This window comes from Oryx dammah, unplaced genomic scaffold (genome assembly GCF_014754425.2).
Source record: "Oryx dammah isolate SB20612 unplaced genomic scaffold, SCBI_Odam_1.1 HiC_scaffold_16, whole genome shotgun sequence".
Taxonomy (NCBI): Eukaryota; Metazoa; Chordata; class Mammalia; order Artiodactyla; family Bovidae; genus Oryx; species Oryx dammah.
Window position 1 is genome coordinate 47196448 of NW_024070200.1, and position 6758 is coordinate 47203205.

Here is a 6758-nt window from a genome sequence, read left to right on the forward strand (position 1 = left end):
CCAGTGGTCTGGACTGCAGGGTTCATGTTGCTGGCCTGAGGCCTCCCTGGAGAGCTGGCCGTGCACGTGGGCATCTAGCAGTAGGTGGCCCCTTCCACCTGCAGCAGCTCTGGCTTTGGGTACAGAGGGGATGAGGGGGCAGCCTCCATGCAGAGTGTGCTACACACTGGGCTGCTTCTCAGCTCTGACCTCACTCATTCATTCCTCTACTGGGCACCTCTGTCCGGACTCTGAGCTAATTGTCCTCTCCGCAGTGCCCACTCTGCCTTCAGGGACTCCCAGGGCAGTGGAGGGGAGGGGGCAGGTGAAGGTGCTTCCTGGGGCCCCTGGGGTGAGATGTAGAGGCTTTGAGCAGGGCAGCACCACCCATGCCTGTCACCAAACTCAGAGGAAGAACTCCCTGCAGGAACCTGGGGCCTGGAGACAGGGTTGCCTAGGGTCAAGGGGCAGAGGCAGGTCCCACACCCACCTTGCCACCTCGTTCAGAATGCTGGGTTGGCACAGGTTCTAGTCAATTTCTCAGTCCCCAGGAGCAGCCGCAGGAAATGCAGGCAGCCTCCTTAAATTCTTTCTGGACCTCCCAGACAACACAGCTGTGTTCATACAGGGCACCCTCAGAGAACAGAAGTATACAGGCTTTCTCTGAACCAAAACTGGGACCTCTGGCGGAAAGCAAAGCCGCTTCAGGCCAGGTGTTGGGAGGGGTCCTCCATGAGTATCAAAGACTACCACCTGGGAGGAGGGGAGGGGACAAGTCCACAAGGGAGTTGCAGCCTAGGACCCTTCACTGGCCCCCCGTCCCCAGGTGCAGGTCGGCCTGAGGATGGGGCAGTGCTGGGGCCGCACCATCACCCTGCAGGAAGGCACAGCAAAGACGACTCTGACTGTCCAGCTGCATACACGCCTTCCCTGACCCCTCCCCACAAGGACCCCCTCCAGAAAGTGACAGTTCCCTGCTTCCATCCAAGGACAAGGAGCCCCCTTCCTCACTGAAAGAGAACAAACATGGAGAGCCCAGTTTATGCTGAGGGCTGTTCAGCCATTTTCACATAACTTAATGGCCTCCTTTAATCCCTCAGCTCCGATACTGTGGCCAGCTGATGTGAAAACAGCCTGATGCTGAGAAAGAGCGAGGGCAAGAGGAAAATGGGACAACAGAGGACAAGATGGTTGGATGGCATCACCAACCCAATGGACATGAGTTTGAGCAAACTCCAGGAGATGGTGAAGGACAGGGAAGCCTGGTGTGCTGCAGTTCATGGGGTCACAAAGAGTTGGACAGGACTTAGCAACTAAGCAACAACATTCCCTCCACCAGCCTAGGAGGCAAGCACACAGGATCAGCCTTTATGCAGAAATTGGAATTCAGAGAGGTTATGTAATTGCCCAAATGCACACAGCTCAGAAATGCTAGCAAGTAGGGTAACATATGTCTCAGTTTGCCTTAGGAGTCCCAATTGGTATCTGCTGCCCTGGTGTAATAATTAAGACAACTCCTTTCAATTCTTGAAAGTGCTCTAGTTTTGATGCTAAATTATAAGGAATCCAGGTCTGTGCTCTTTCCCTGGACAATCCAGCCTCCTCTCCCAGCCCGTTTTCCCTCCCAAACCCCCAAGGACCACCCTAGGGCTCAAGACTTCAGAACCTTGGGGCAGGCTCGAGGCACAGAAGCAGCAGAGCTTATCAGCCGGCACAGCTGAACTGTGGTTTTTCTCCAGAAGAGGAAGCAGAGGCTGTGCTCCAGGCCCCCTCGCTCTGCTCAAGACACTGCCTCTCTTCCTACAGCCTGGAGCTGCTCGGAGCCCCCAGGGCCCACCCTGTGCCGACAGGCTTGCTGGGTCCCCAACCCGGCTCTCCTCTGAGCAGCAGTCTGGGTTGATGGTGGGGTGAATCAGTGAACTCTGGGTTTCCCACCCTGGTGGAGGCCTCTGAGCAGGGGGCCATTGCCCCTGGGCCCTCAGCGGAGACCCCAAGAGGTATCACTTTTCCCTCAGGATAGCAGTCACATCCCCCGCATGGCTGCATAGACAGGACTTGGAGAAGCATGCTCGGGGAACCGAGCATGTCCCACCAGCCTCGACCAGCCCCTGCTAGGTTCCCCAGGCTGTGGACCCAGCCCCAACTGGCTAGGCATCAAGGGCTCAGCTTCTACAGCTGTGCCAAGCATCACCAGAGCAGCTCAAACCAGCACCCTTGGCCTTTAGAAAGCTCCTGCTTTTCAAAAAGCACTTACTATCCTGTCCTCTCCACCCCCAGAACAGCTTTCCTCAGCCAGGCCTATGTTCCCTGTCAGCAAGAGAGGAAGGAGGGAACAAAATCCCACGGAGGCTGGAGTGGGCCACGGGGCCTCTGTTCTGGGCAGAGGAGAGAGGACAGGACGAGAGGCTGGGCAGAAGCCAGATATTGAGCCCACAGACCCTCAGGCAGGGAGGCGTTTCCCTAGCAGGGAGGAGGGTCTGAGGCTCATCCTTGCTGCTCAGAGGTGTGGGTGATGGGGTTTTGGTGTCATCACAGCTCAGCTGCGTGGGTGCCCCATCCCACAGAGGCTGTGGTGACCGTCAGTGACTAGAGTGGCCCCTCAGCCTACTCCGGATATGGAAGCCCCCACAGCGGGCCTCCGTCTGTCCCCCTGGGTCCCCCACACACGGCCTTTCCCACAGCCCCAGGGACTGGGCCGCTGGCAGGAGCCTCAAGTCCCCACAGAGGTCAGGGTCCCCAGCCCAGCTCTGGGCGGGAGCAGAGCACGCGCGTCCCCTCTGAGGGGCAGGAATGAGCCACACACCTCTGGGCAGGCGGTGGGCGTCGGGACCTGGTGGTCTTCACTGCTCTCGGGAGGAGAGGTCTGGAACCCTACCCTGGAAGGAGGCATGTCTGAGAACGAGCCCTGTGGCTGGAGTCCCGCTCACACCCAGCACCCTTCCCCAGCCAGGGCCCCAGGCATCTTGTGACCCGAGGGACAGGGAACCCCATCAACCTCAAGACGGAAGTGTGAACGTCTGTGGCGGCCGTGGTTTGACAGTTACAGCCGAGAGCAGGCCGCCCTTCCCAGCCCCAAGGGCCGCCACCTGCAGCTGCTCGCGCTCCGCCACGGGGGACCGCGGCAGGGGTGGGGGTGGCGGTGGGGGACCACCATCCACTCGTCACCGCTGGTCCCGTCTCCCAGCCCCGCGGCCCCGCTCGTTTCACACGCGCCGAGTGACCTTTGCAAGCCCACTGGCCTTCCTGAGCCTCAGCTTCTCATCTGCATGGGAATCGTTAACAGCCGCCCTGCCGCCCAAGGTGGTGATAGTATCCTCTGGTCAGAGGCCCCACAAATGTTTGCCGGTCTGGAACCAGAGACCCCGGCATGGCCGTGGTTTTCGGCGATCTCACAATCGGAGGGAAGCTGTGCTCACCCCTGGGGGAGGGGAGGATAAGCAGCACTGGGTGGACGGGGGCGCCACGGGGGTCCCAAGGGAGACCCCGTCCAGCCTGAAGCTCGAGCCTTGGAGGACGAGTAGGGATTCAGAGCAGGAGGAGGCCCCAGGGAGCCGCAGAGGTGAAGGCAGGAGTTGCGTCGGATCCTGGCCCGAGAGGGGACCGCCCTGGGGTGAAGGACGAGCCAATCAAGGGAGGGAGGTGGACGGGCCAGCCGCAGTGGTCCTGGCTGAGGAGTGGGGGCCTGTCTCCGGGGAAGGCTCTGAAGCTAGAGAGACATGATCCAATTTGAGTTTGAAAAATGACTGTAATCACAGGGTCAGAAAAGGACTGAGGCGGGTGAGGCCAGACGCCAGCAGAGAGGCAGGAGGCTCATGCTTGTCCAGGAAGAGAAGCAGCAGTTCTCAGGGTAACAGGTGGCAGGAAAAGCCAGATCCCACCGGCAAGGAGGGGACATGGGCTGGGGACAGGGGCTGTTGACGTGCTTTGAAGACATCCCAGAGAGATGGCGCTCCCACAACAGGGACACCAACAGACCCTGCCCTTCACAGGCAGGAAGAGGCTTTGTTGCCCGAGGGGTCAGTTTGGGAGCCCCAGGTCCACCATATCCTGCGATGTATGGGGTGTGCATGGTGTGTGCGTGATGGTGGTCTGTGCAGCCCACGTGGCTTCCTCCGAGCTTGGCAAGTAATCCTCAAAGGCCGCACCAGCACCCCATCAACAAAGCCAGCTCTGTGCTAACTTATTTTTTATATTTAAGAGCATGTAATGAACACTCTGCTGATTGACCTAGAAAATCATTCACAGCATGTGTCTGAGGAGCCAAACAGGGTCCCATTGCTTTGCTGTAAGTCCCTGCCCCCGATTGCCCAGCCCGGGACCCCGGGTCCCTCATGGTCTGCAGGAAGGGCCATGTCATAAGGCATAGCCCGCTTGGCTTTGACATCTTAAACGACAGCTCATTTTGATTTTTTTTTTTTTTAAAGCAGGCTATAGAATAACATGGCTAGTAAAGATTTTGTCACTTTATCTGTGTGTGTGTATATGTTTAGATAAAGGGTTGCTCACCAAAATATTAACAGTTGGTGGGATTGAGATGGTTTTTACTTCTCTGAATTGCCTGACTTTTTACAAAAAAAGCTTTGTATCTTTTTTTGTTTGTTTAATTTTGAGACGTCCTTATTTATTTGTTTATGGCTGGGCTGGGTCTTTTTTTTGTTTAATTTTGAGACATCCTTATTTATTTGTTTATGGCTGGGCTGGGTGTTTTTTTTGTTTGTTTAATTTGGAGACATCCTTATTTTTTTGTTTATGGCTGAGCTGGGTCTTTGTTGCTGCACAGGCTTTTCTCTAGTTGTGGCGAGCAGGGGCTACTCTCTCCTTGCGGTGCGCAGGCTTCTCATGCTGGTGGCTTCTCTCGTTGCAGAGCACAGGCTGTAGGCGCGTGGGTTTTACTAGCTGCCGCACGTGGGCTCAGCTCCCAGGCTCCAGAGCACAGGCTCAGAAGTTGTGGCGCATGGGCTTAGTTGCTCCACAGCGTGTGGGATCTTCTGGGACCAGAGACTGAATCTGTGTCTCCCACCTCAGCATGATGGATTCTTTGCCACTGAGCACTACCAGGGAAGCCCTGTATCATTTTTATAATCAGAAGAAAGCAAGGGACACTTTGGGGTTCAGTCACTCTGGGGTTCAGTTTTGCTCAGGAGGGCGGGGGGTGGTGAGGTCGGAACCTCCGGTAGACTAGGAACGGGCCGTGGGGCCAGGAACGAGCACCCCCCTGCCCAGGGCCGGCACCAGCCAGGACCAAGCAAAGCCAACAGATGTCAGTGAACTTTAACTTGCACAAGGTGCTGAGGCTGGAGTGCCCCGTGGCCTCCAGGCTGGGGAGACCAGGGTCTGGCCATCGCCAGTGGGGCCACCCTGCCCATGCTTGAACAGAAAGCAACAGTTCCCCACCTGGCCACCCTCCTCGCTTCAGGGAGACAAGTGCCCTGGGCTGGGTCTCCTGACTAGGTGACAACTAGGAGCACAGTAGGACTCTGGCTTAAGGAGAAGGTGCTGCCCATGGGCAAAGAGAAGGGGGCCCCAGATGGCTTGCAAGGACCACCCCCCCTACAAGTCCTGCCACTCCCCCCATAGTCCTTAGCTGAGGTCTGTGCTTTGCCCCAGACCAAAGACCCGGCACACAGCAGGTGCCAGATAATATTCATGGATGAGTGGGCGAAGGAGCCAATACGAAGGCGCCTGCCCAGGCTGCCCTCCCCACGGGGGGTAAGATAGGATGGGGACCGGGGCCTAGGGCCTGCTAGATCTTAGAATCTCGCTGCCCACTCGGCACTGCCAGGCCTGCGGGGACACTCCCCCCTCACCACTCCTGTTGGCTTCACCAAGTGAAAGCTGCCTTCCAGCTGGCCTCAGGGGCTCCCCGGTGGCTCAGACAGTAGAGAGTCCGCCTGCAGTGCGGGAGACCTGGGCTTGACCCCTGGGTTGGGAAGATCCCCTGGAGGAGGGCATGGTAACCCCCTCCACTACCCTTTCCTGGAGAATTCCATGGACAGAGGAGCCTGGCGGGCTATGGTCCATGGAGTCGCGAAGAGTCAGACAGGACTGAACAGCTAACACTTTCAACTTTTCTCAGCCTTCTTGGCCTCGGGGTAGTGAGTCACTTACATTTCCTTTTGTATGCGTGCGTTGTTGTTTTTGACTCTCAGTGTCTAGTTTGTTCTCAGAAAACTAGCCGATTCCCCTGTTTACTGATTTGGAGGTGCACCATTCACCGCTTGCTAAGGTTAGTACAACCAGTCGTGTCTGCTTCTAGCTCCCCGTTCTAGCCTCTGCATGTGGAGTGTTCACTGTCTTGTGGGGAAGGCTCTGGGGAGGACCACGATGCAGGGAGGGCTTGGAATTCGACCTTCAGTCATCGACACTTGTGCAGAGCTTCATCCCAGTGGAGAAGGCGGAAGCCCAGGGCAGCGTTTCTCAAAGCTTCAGCATCCCTGGAGGGCGGGGTAAACACAGATTCTGATTCAGAAGATCTGGGCTGAGGCCAAAGGGTCTGCATTTCTAACATGTTCCCTGGTGATGCTGAGGCCATCAGTCTCCCCGGGGCCCACATTTTGAGAACCACTGGCCTCGGGCTGAGGGAAGAGCCCCGGGAGTCAGCCCTCAGGGTGAATACAAACTTCGGCTGCTGGGAATGTAGCTTTGGGCTGTGGGCAAGGCAACCTCTTTCTTATTTATTTATTTATTTAGGCTGTGCTGGGTCTTCACCGCTGCCCCTGAGCTTTCTCTGGTTGCAGTGAGCCAGGGCTGCTCTCCGGTCGTGGTGCACAGGCTTCTCT